At 49.5% G+C, this 9472-nt stretch overlaps 1 long non-coding RNA gene across 1 annotated transcript; it reads left to right on the top strand.

Moving 5' to 3' along the window:
- Positions 1–2734: 2734 nt before the first annotated feature.
- On the top strand, positions 2735–4849 carry LOC107145726. Its single transcript, XR_007345976.1, has 2 exons — positions 2735–4546; positions 4671–4849. It is a non-coding gene; the product is annotated as an uncharacterized LOC107145726 (long non-coding RNA).
- Positions 4850–9472: the final 4623 nt, after the last annotated feature.

The following is a 9472-nucleotide window of genomic DNA, read 5'->3' as shown; positions in this document are numbered from 1 at the left end:
AGGACTGACACTTGACCCAACAGCATGGGCGCTAGCTGCCCATCTTGAGGAAGGCCACAGAGCATACAGACAGCACAGTGAGAGCAGAACCCCAGCTTGGTCCCATCTCCTCCCGATTGCATACGAAATGTCTTTGTTATGAACTGAAAATTTCTGTTCCTCCACAATGCCTGCATTGAAGCTTTAACCCCCAAAGTAGCTATATTTGGAAATGGGACCTCTAAGGAAGTAATTGAGATTAAATGTAAGGTAAGGTCCTTGTCCAATAAGATTAGTATCTTTGTAAGAGACCCCAGAAGGTTCCCTCTCTCCCTAAAGGTATATACCATGGAAAGGCTATGTCTGCAAGCCAGGAAAGAAGCCTCCATCAAAAATCAAATATGACAGAACTTTGACCTTGAACTTAGCCTCCAGAACTGTGAGAAAATAAATTTATCTGTTTCAGCCACCTAGTCTGTAGTACTTTGTTATAGCAGCACAAGCAAACCCATACAGGATTAAATACATTCATTGTCTGTATTTCTTTACCTGCCCACCTGCCCACCTTATGGAGGGCTCAGAAAGGGTTGGGGGTGGAGTGCCACTGGCTTTGGTCCATCCTGGAAGTGACATATGGGCAGCAGACGGTGATGCCTCACAACCGTGACTGACAGCAGCCTGACACCTCCTGCTCCAGAAAGGGCATTATCCAGAGTACACGTTGTTTTTCTCTCACAGAAATTAGCTGCAGCTTCTAGTATAAATAACACTAATTATTGGAGTACTCTCCCCACCAGAGCTCGATTAGGACCTGGAGGTACTGGGACTCAACCTGAGTTCAATGTCACTGTCTCCTGCAGCTGCAGTAGCTCCCCTGCTTTCATTGCAGGGTTAGATGTACTTCTCACAGTTGTTCTGTCTCATCCTGTGCATGTACATGTTGCATGATGCCCAAGTGAGCAGCTTAGATCCTTTTTCTTCTCCTAATTAAAAAGAATTCTCTGCAGCCTGTGGGGTGGGGTGCCAGAGAGAAGGAAGTGAGATGCATAGGAACGAAGGGGACTGTGGGGAAATGGGAAAGCCCAGGCCCAGTGGCCAATGCCTGTCATCCGTGGTTACACCCGTGAAAGAGACTCTTTAAGCCTAGAAATGTCTCCAGCCATTTACTTGGACAGGGTCCTCCCAGTTCGTTCAGTTGTGCTATTTTCAGAAAAGGTGAAAAGAAGTGCTGCTACAGTAAACCCCGGTCTGTCTTCAAGTCCCACAGCAGGGGAATAAATGAAAGGACAGGAGTGGAGAGGCCCAACGCTTGAGAATGCCCACAGCATGCTCTGGTTTTCCCCTGGAGGGACCCAATGGTGTGCAAAGAGCTCACCATAAACAGAGGATGCAAATGGGTGTGCACACATGTGGTGGCTTAGAGCAGAGGGTGTTTGATTGCGGAGATGATTCTATTGGTGAAGTTTGCACTCTCCGCTGGGGCAATTGGAGGGACTTCTTTCCTGGCTTCTCCAGTGTTTCCCTGTCCTTCTTAACCCTTCCTTAAAATTTGGTGTGCAGAGGCCCAGGCAGCCCTGCACGCCCTCAGCTTGCAACAAGATAATCCAGCCAGAGTCTGCTGCCTGAGAAGAAAGGGTCGTCTTGGCCACAGAGGAGAGGAGAGACAGGGCAGGGGCCACAGGTTCCAAGAAGAGCCAACACTGGTGGTGTTCATGGTGGCACTGATGATTGGCAGCTGGCCTCTGAGAGGCATGTGTGCTGCTTGAATGTTCCAGTAATAATAACTCTCAGGCACTCACTGCACTGTGGGTCTTGCACATGTGCCCTATTGAACCCCAGAGCCAATCTCTGAGGTCAGAACTCTATGGGATCTTTCAGGACAAGGAACCAAAGTGAAAGGCTTTGAAATCAGACTTCCAAAGAAAGCCACATAGCAAAATGCCATTGCAGCCTGCAACTCTGGTCCTTGGCTTGGAATTCTCTCCCATCTCCCGCAGAATCACCTGGAGTCGAGGGGTGGGGGGAGGCTGGCTCTCAGCAGGGTCAGCAGAGCACGGTGCAGCCCAAGATTCAGAAAACTAAGAAGCAGTGGAAACTGTTTTACACTGAAGGCTGTCAAGACAAAGCTGAAAAGGAGATGCAGAGAGAACAGCAGGAAAGCAGCCCTGAATGTGGAAGTTGCTGCTTTTCTTGGGCAGAGGTACAAACTCCATAGCTCTGCCGTGACCTGAAGGCTGTCACCAAGCAAAGGGGGCAGAGTGGCTTCCAGGACAACTCCTCAATGCCCAGCATTCAGGGCTGCTGTGTAGCTCAGCCCTTCCAAGAATGCCCCCTCCTGGTGACATTCTCAAAGGCCAGGCCACAGCCACACCGGAGGCGGTGGCTTCAGATTCTGGGAAGCTGCTCCTGCAGACCTGAGTCTACCTGTGCGAGCATCTCTGCTCTCTCTTTTCCCTCCTCAGTTCCCAAACGAGTGCTAGGTAAATTATTTTCCTAAGATAAGATACACCCTGGTAGAGTTTGCTTCCTTTTTTTTTTTTTATTAACCCTGAATAATACTCTCTATGTCATCTGTATATTTATGATAGCTCAAAGACATGGGTGTGTGGATCTAATTAAAAATGTGAAAGGGTTTAGCAGCCTGCTGCCTCCCTGCAACTCTCTGGTTGCCAAATCTTGGCAGCCGTGTTGAAATGGGGCCAACTGTTTAGTCTTCTGCTGAACGGCTGCCAGGGCGCAGTGCATTGTGGGGCGAGGAGCAGAGCTTGGAGGTGCTGGTGGAGAGGCGCCTGCATGGGGTGAGGCCCGGGTCCTGCCACCCAGAGGAAACCTGAGCCGCAGCAGCTCCGGCTCCCCCTCTGCTGCCCCTCCCCACTGCTTTCCAAGTGCAGGTGGTGAGGCCAGTGGCCTGGTGGGTGACGGCCCTCCAGGTACTAGGAGGAAACTGTCCCCAGGGTGTTTGCTGGCTTGCAGTTAACATGAGGCCTCTTCAGAGGAGAAACTGCTCCACTTCACATCAGCCGTCTCTGGGTGAGTTTCTGCTCGGCTCTAGGCGTCTCCGCTGTAAGTCTGAACCTCCCTTCATGGCTCGTCCGTTGTGCCGGATCTAGCGACCTTACTGTGCACACATGTCACTGGGGATCCTGAGGAAATGAGGGATTCTGATCCAACAGGAAAAGAGAGAATTCATTTTGCTGAGCTCAGAACTTACTAGAATTGCTGACAACCAAGTTAGAACTCCAGATTCCAGCCTGAGTCAGGGACATGGGGCTCTGGAAAAGGACACCTCGGTGGTTTGCAAGGAGAGAGAAAGCAGGGCAATTCAGAGCTGGGCACTCTCCATGATGGGTGGACAAGAGAAGTGAAACTGAAACAGATCTAAGGCAGGGTTATTTTTATTTCCTCAACATGTGCCAACAAAAACAACAACAATAAAAAAAAAATTAAACAGGGAAAAAGGATTGCATTCTTTCCATGCAAAAAGGCTCTTTTGCCAAGTAAAAATTCAGCTCTCAGATGATCTTCTAAGACTCTTGGAAGACAACATTGCCTTCAACCTCAAACCCTGGGTGTTACTGATTTTCCATAATACTTGTGATGCATTTATTTCAGAAGAAGAAGGAGAAAAGAAAGAAGAGGAAGAAGAGGAGGAAGGAGGAAGAGGAAGAGGAAGAGGAGGAGGAGAAGGGGGAAGAGAAAGGGGGGGAGGGATTATGATTATTATTAGAACTGTAATGATTGTTAGAGGGAAAGATCTAACTATGACCTTCTGCAGGGCAGGGCAAGAGTGTGGAGAAAGCATGAATTTTGAAATACTTCCCTCCCTGGATGGGATTTGGCTCTGGCATTAGACTTAGGGAAAGCAGCTGCCATAGCTGGGCCTACATGGCCCCGTCTGTGAAATGGGGTGATGATGTTGTCACTGCAGTGCAGCTGGGTGCACTCTGCATGTGTTTGTGGAGGGGCTCCTACCCAGGGGGCCTTGACAGGCGTCTTACAAATCCAGAGCCTAGGTCCCATGGGACCAGGCCATTACCCCAGATAGAATTGCATCCCAGTAGACTGCTCTGAGCACAAATGTATTCTAAAACCTCTGGATGGGAGCTAATCACTGCGGAAGTCACAGAGCCTCAGTTCCAGATATCAGAAGAGCCCCCAAAAATGAGACCCTGGGGAATGGCAGAGAATGTTCTCTTTCTTTTCAAATGACAAATTTATACATGTGAAAAGTTTGAAACGACATGCCAAATAAATCACGAGTAGTCATAATATAGCTGGTCACCTTTATTAGGAAACAATAAAATGCATGAAGTCGGTAGGGTGCAGGGAGGTGCAGGTCACAAGAGTCCCTGTACGATTCTTTCCTCCTGTCCTAAGTTGGCACAGCAGCTCTCTTGCTCATGGTTTAGACAATGCACAACTGGCTGCTTCAGTCACAAAGAGAGAGACGATTTGCTGGTAAGATCCTCTGCTTTTTCTAGGAAAATTCCACTCCAAGATTCTGTATGGACTCTCATCCAAACACATGGCAGGTGATCCTCTAAACCACCCAGGGAAGGTGCCAGAGGTAAACATCTAATTAATTAAAGAAAACCTCCCTCCCCACCCCAACCTGGAAAAGGCCCTGCCATGGAGAAGTGCTCACTCTCGCCAATGCACGCTCACACACGTACTTTCCAAACCGCTTCCAGGTGACTGATCCGCAAGCGGCCTGCCTCTGTTAATTAAAGTCTACAAACCTTCAAGCCCATCGCCCTTCCTTGGTTGTCTGCGTGACCACAACCCCTACGCTCTTCCAAGCAACATTTGCTCCAACTTAATATTCTGGTGCTTTCGGGAATATTTAAAAATAAACCATTTTGGCACATTGTCAAAGTCTTGTCTACATTCCTTCATGACAACCACCCTAAGTGAGATTTTAAAAGCCAAAGGGAGGTGGGGGCGGGGAAGAAAGGAGTCCCCTCCCCCGCCTTTAGAGTGATAATTTCAGCTGGTGTCAAATGAGTGTGCATTCTTCCTGTTTTGCCCATGTTTAATTGCCCCTCGGGTGCTCTGGGCATCCTGGGTTCATCCTTGACTCCTTGTATCCTTCTCGTTTTTTCTCTTCTTGGAGCCGGATCACCTTGATGGATGAGAAAGGGGCATTTGAATGCCAGGAAAATTTTTGCTATTGTTGTTTTGGTCCCCAGCTGGCCACAGGAGGAAGAAGGGCTGGACAGGGAAGGGGCCCCAGGCGGGTGCTTCAGTGTCCTCGCTGGTAATCGCTGCAAAACAATTCTGTCTGCTCCCTTCCCATCCACAACCTACTCTTCCTGGTCTGTTGCTAAGAGACCAGCCTGTTGTTTACAAGATCCTCCGTGGCGTAGACTTCCATAATTTATAATTTATTATCTTAGTGTCAAAACTTGTGTTGGTTTTTATTTTATTTCACCATAGATCCAATAATTGTTAGATACAACAAAGGTCAGGCGTCTGCCGGTGGTGAGGCTGTGGCTTCCATAGTGGCCCTCGCCACCCCCATGTTTAGGTGCTGCCAAGGAAAACGCTATTATAAACTGAAGATGAATATCATTTTTTGTCCATTAACTTCACACATTCTATGACTGCTCAGGTCAATGGATTCCCTCAAGATTTGCTCACTATTGAAAAACATGTTTCTGTCCAGCCAAGAAGGAAATGAATTGAAATGATTTCAATTATCCCAAGAAAGGCGGGGAGCCTTCCGCCGGGCACTCCGACACCTCGAGGCTCCACTCACCAGCCTCTCCCCACAAAATTCAGGGCCGCAGACGTCTCCCTAGCGCTAGCACGCCTCCTGGGCCATCGTAGGGCTTCAGGAGACACAAAGCCACCCCGTGAGAGCATTCTCCTCCTAGAGCCATTCAGCTAATTCAGAAAGAAGTGAGGACATGGAAGGCAGGAAGGGTCGTTACAGGCACACAGCTCAGCAACACCTGGCCACTTACAGAAGAAGACGAGAAATGGGAAACACGTCATGATCGCCACTCTTGTGTATTGTGCCAGGCGCAAAGCTAATCACAGACCCTGGAGGGACTTAGAGAAAGTTCCTACAAACCCAGGGGGTCCCAGCCTCATCCCCACTGTGAAGACAACAACACTAGGGGCTCTGTGACCTTCAGTAAGGCACCAACGACACACAGTCATTAAATGGCAGGATGGAACTGGAGCCAAGTGAATCTACAGCACTTCTTCCCCCAGAAAAAAATATCAGCTCTGGCTTTGCGGTTTGTAATCTGTTCAAGGAGGAGAGTCCGGCATGCATTTGACAGAGCAGGGAAATTAACACAGGTCCCTAAATTGGACACCACCTTATCTTGCAGTCCTGAGAATCTGTCTTGGAAACCACAGAGCATGAAAAATTTCTAGGAAGGGCATTTTGTTTTCCCCATCAAAGGACCTGGAAAATTCTAATGGCATTTTACTGGGAATTAGATATTTGTCATTTTCCAGAAGGCCACTGCGGCAATGATCCATACCAGAATTGTGCACCACTCAGTTCTTACCCACTCCCCAGTGGGTTCATGGCTAGGACAGAATACTGTAGGAGGACCTCCCTGACGCTCTCCAGCTGGGGTTGGAAGTCTCTTTTTGACTACTGTGATGGGAAGAAGAGAGAAGACCAACTCGGGACCAGGGACCTTAAAGAGGCAGTCAGCACTTAGGACAGTCTGACCATTTCTCAGACTTGCTGTCCCTCAGCTCCCAAGTAGACTCCTTTTCCCACCACAGCACAGACATGTGGATAGAGACCCACAGGCACACCCTGAGCATAGAGCAGGGGAGGGCACCTCCCCCAGGTTAATTTGAGACCACCTCCCTGAAACTGGAACAGTGCTGACGGGGAAGAAGAGGTCCCCTTCATTTTAGCAGCTACATGATCTATGGGCTCCCTGTTCGAGATGAAGGATCAGAAGTTTGAGATTCAATTCCTATAAACTGAGGTGGATCATTTCATGTCAAGATTCCTAGTTTATACGTTTACAAACACTGGGATGATCTTCACCTTCTTCTCAGGAAGAGAGGATTAAAATTGAAAAATGGGTACAACACAGAAGTGGAAGGTGTGGGGTTATGCAAACGTGATGGTCTTTACTCGAACCTTGTGGTCAGTAAAACATCCAAAGCCTGGTGGTCTCTCAGCAGTGTGGTCTGAGTATGGGATCCACTGCGTCAACACCACTGGGTGCTGTGGGTTCAGACTTGGACATCTGAGACCTTCCTGCCCATCATTCACAGCTTGGAGTGCGGGGGTGGGGGGGCAGCAAATGTGTCAAAAAAAATTCTCAGAAGTATCCACTTCTATGAGACTAAGATTGAGGTCTGTCTTTTCACATGATAAAACTCATTTTCCTTATTTGTAAATTAGGGATCTTATCACTCAAAACTTGAGGCTGTCCCAGGCCATCTGTCACTCATGAAGGACTCAGTACATAGGGAGGAATAGAAGGTGACACGTGGCGTCCATGTCAGCAGGCACCCACATTATAGAAATGCAGACACAAAGCCCCTCTGCCCCTCCACTGACGTTTACTCTTCCTTTGGGTGTAGAACATCCAGCAAGCTAAAGCTCAGGAAGTAGAAGGGTCAGCCCACTGTTTTACCAGGATGCTGTTCAACCCTCAGCACGATCAATGACTAAAGAGAGCACGATGTAAAGAAGGAAGAAGCTCCTAGGGACCCAGGGTGAGTTGAGGCAATTTTCAGAAATTGGTTCCCCTACCTGAATTCTCCCCTTCCTGCCCCTGAAACGGTGCCCCTCTGCCTTTCTGGGAAAGCAAACTCTTCCACCCAGAAGCCTAATGTGCCACCTGGGGTTTCCAGCTCCAGATAACCCCAACCACGCATCCCCCTCATTGATATCTAAAGTCCACTGATCCCCTTTCCCAAGTGTATCTCCTCTGCTAATAGCTCTGAGGTGTCCAGGGCAGTTTCTGAAGATAGTGCTCTACACAGGGCGGGATGATGCCTCTCGCCTTCCCAGCCAGCTCTAAGGGTCCCTGTCCTTGGGAGATGGAGCTCCCTAGCACAGGCTCCTGCTCCAAGTCTCCATGTGTCCCTTGTCCTCTAGAATCCCATCACCACGAGCCCTTTGGATCTGCAGTGTGGAATCGCTGCTTGCTCTGCCTGCGTTTCCCGATGCCCGTGGGTCTGACTCTGCACCTTGCGCCCTGCGTGCTTAGCATGATTCTCCTTTCCCAGCGAATGCTGCTGAGTCTCTGAGACAGCACTCCCTCGCTGCTTTCTCTAAGTCTCCCTGAATTCTTTGTGCAGTTCAACCAGCTCGCTTCGTCTAGTTCACCTCTTGCATCAGCAAAACCCTGACTCCTCCCTCCCTCCTCCTCGAATGCTCCTGGGTCCTGCTGTGGGTCCCCCTCATGGCCTTGCTCTTGGCTTCTTCTTGGCCCCAATGTGCTTCCCAGGGGCTCCCAGGGCTGTGTTTCTTCACTAGCCACTGGATGTCCATGTTCCTGAAGGCTTGCATAGGCCTTTGAAAGACACCATGATAACTTCTGTGGTTGGAGGCCCGTCTCTCCCCAGACTGCACTCCATCCTATACCACGGCTCCAGGGCTGCTGCGCCAGGTCAGCTTCTCCTCAGACCACAAGCCTCGGCTTTCACGTCTGTGAGGGCTGCCTTGAGACGTGACGAAGCTATCACACAGAGCCTTCAGTGACTGCCCAAGTCCTATCCAGGGCCAGTGTCCTTGGACCAATGGCACCACACACGTACCAAGCCCAGTCAAGAATCCTAGACTCCTTTACGGATCCCTTCCCCTACATCAACCCACCCACGTGACAAGGACTGTGGATTCCACCTTTTCAAGTCTCTTCCATCTCCCAACCCACCACCGTCAACCCCAACTCTCTTGGTTCTGGCTGCATCATCTCTTCTCTGGATGTGAAGTAAACCCCGAAGCCAGCCCCTGCCTCTCACTTCACCCGTCCCATCCATTCCTGAGCTCACAAGCAGGAGGATCTTTCTACAGCACCCACCTTACCATCAATTTTCTTTCTACGACTTCTTGGGGTTCCTTTGCTGAATCAGGGTCCTCTGCAGAAGCCTCGGACTGATTCGCAGAGACCTCATCCTGGTTTGAGATGACTCTGGTTCCTGGGTCTTGCACCTTCAGGCTTTGGAGCCATGCTGAGGTCCTCGAGTTCCTGCCCTGGGCTCTGCTCTCCCAGGGGTCATGGCCTTCACCCATGCTGCCCTCCTCCCAACCTCATTTAAGCCCTGGCAACCTCCAGACGCTAGGGTCCAGTTTATTTCGTAGGGTGCTTGGTCTCCCTTGCCCACCACTGAATCCCCAAAGTCATGAAAGCCTGCAGGAAGTCAGTAGAAACATATTTGAACAAATTATTATTGGCTTTCTTTTTTCCTTGAGATCAACTCTGGATTTAAATTGGTAGAATTTTGCTGCAAAAAACTACATCTGTCTCCTTTTCCTACCCACCAATCTGAGCCCTCGTCT

This window comes from Marmota marmota, unplaced genomic scaffold, assembly GCF_001458135.2.
Source record: "Marmota marmota marmota unplaced genomic scaffold, marMar, whole genome shotgun sequence".
Classification (NCBI taxonomy): Eukaryota; Metazoa; Chordata; class Mammalia; order Rodentia; family Sciuridae; genus Marmota; species Marmota marmota.
Note: the sequence above shows the minus strand (reverse complement) of the source record. Positions and strands in the feature narration are given on the sequence as shown.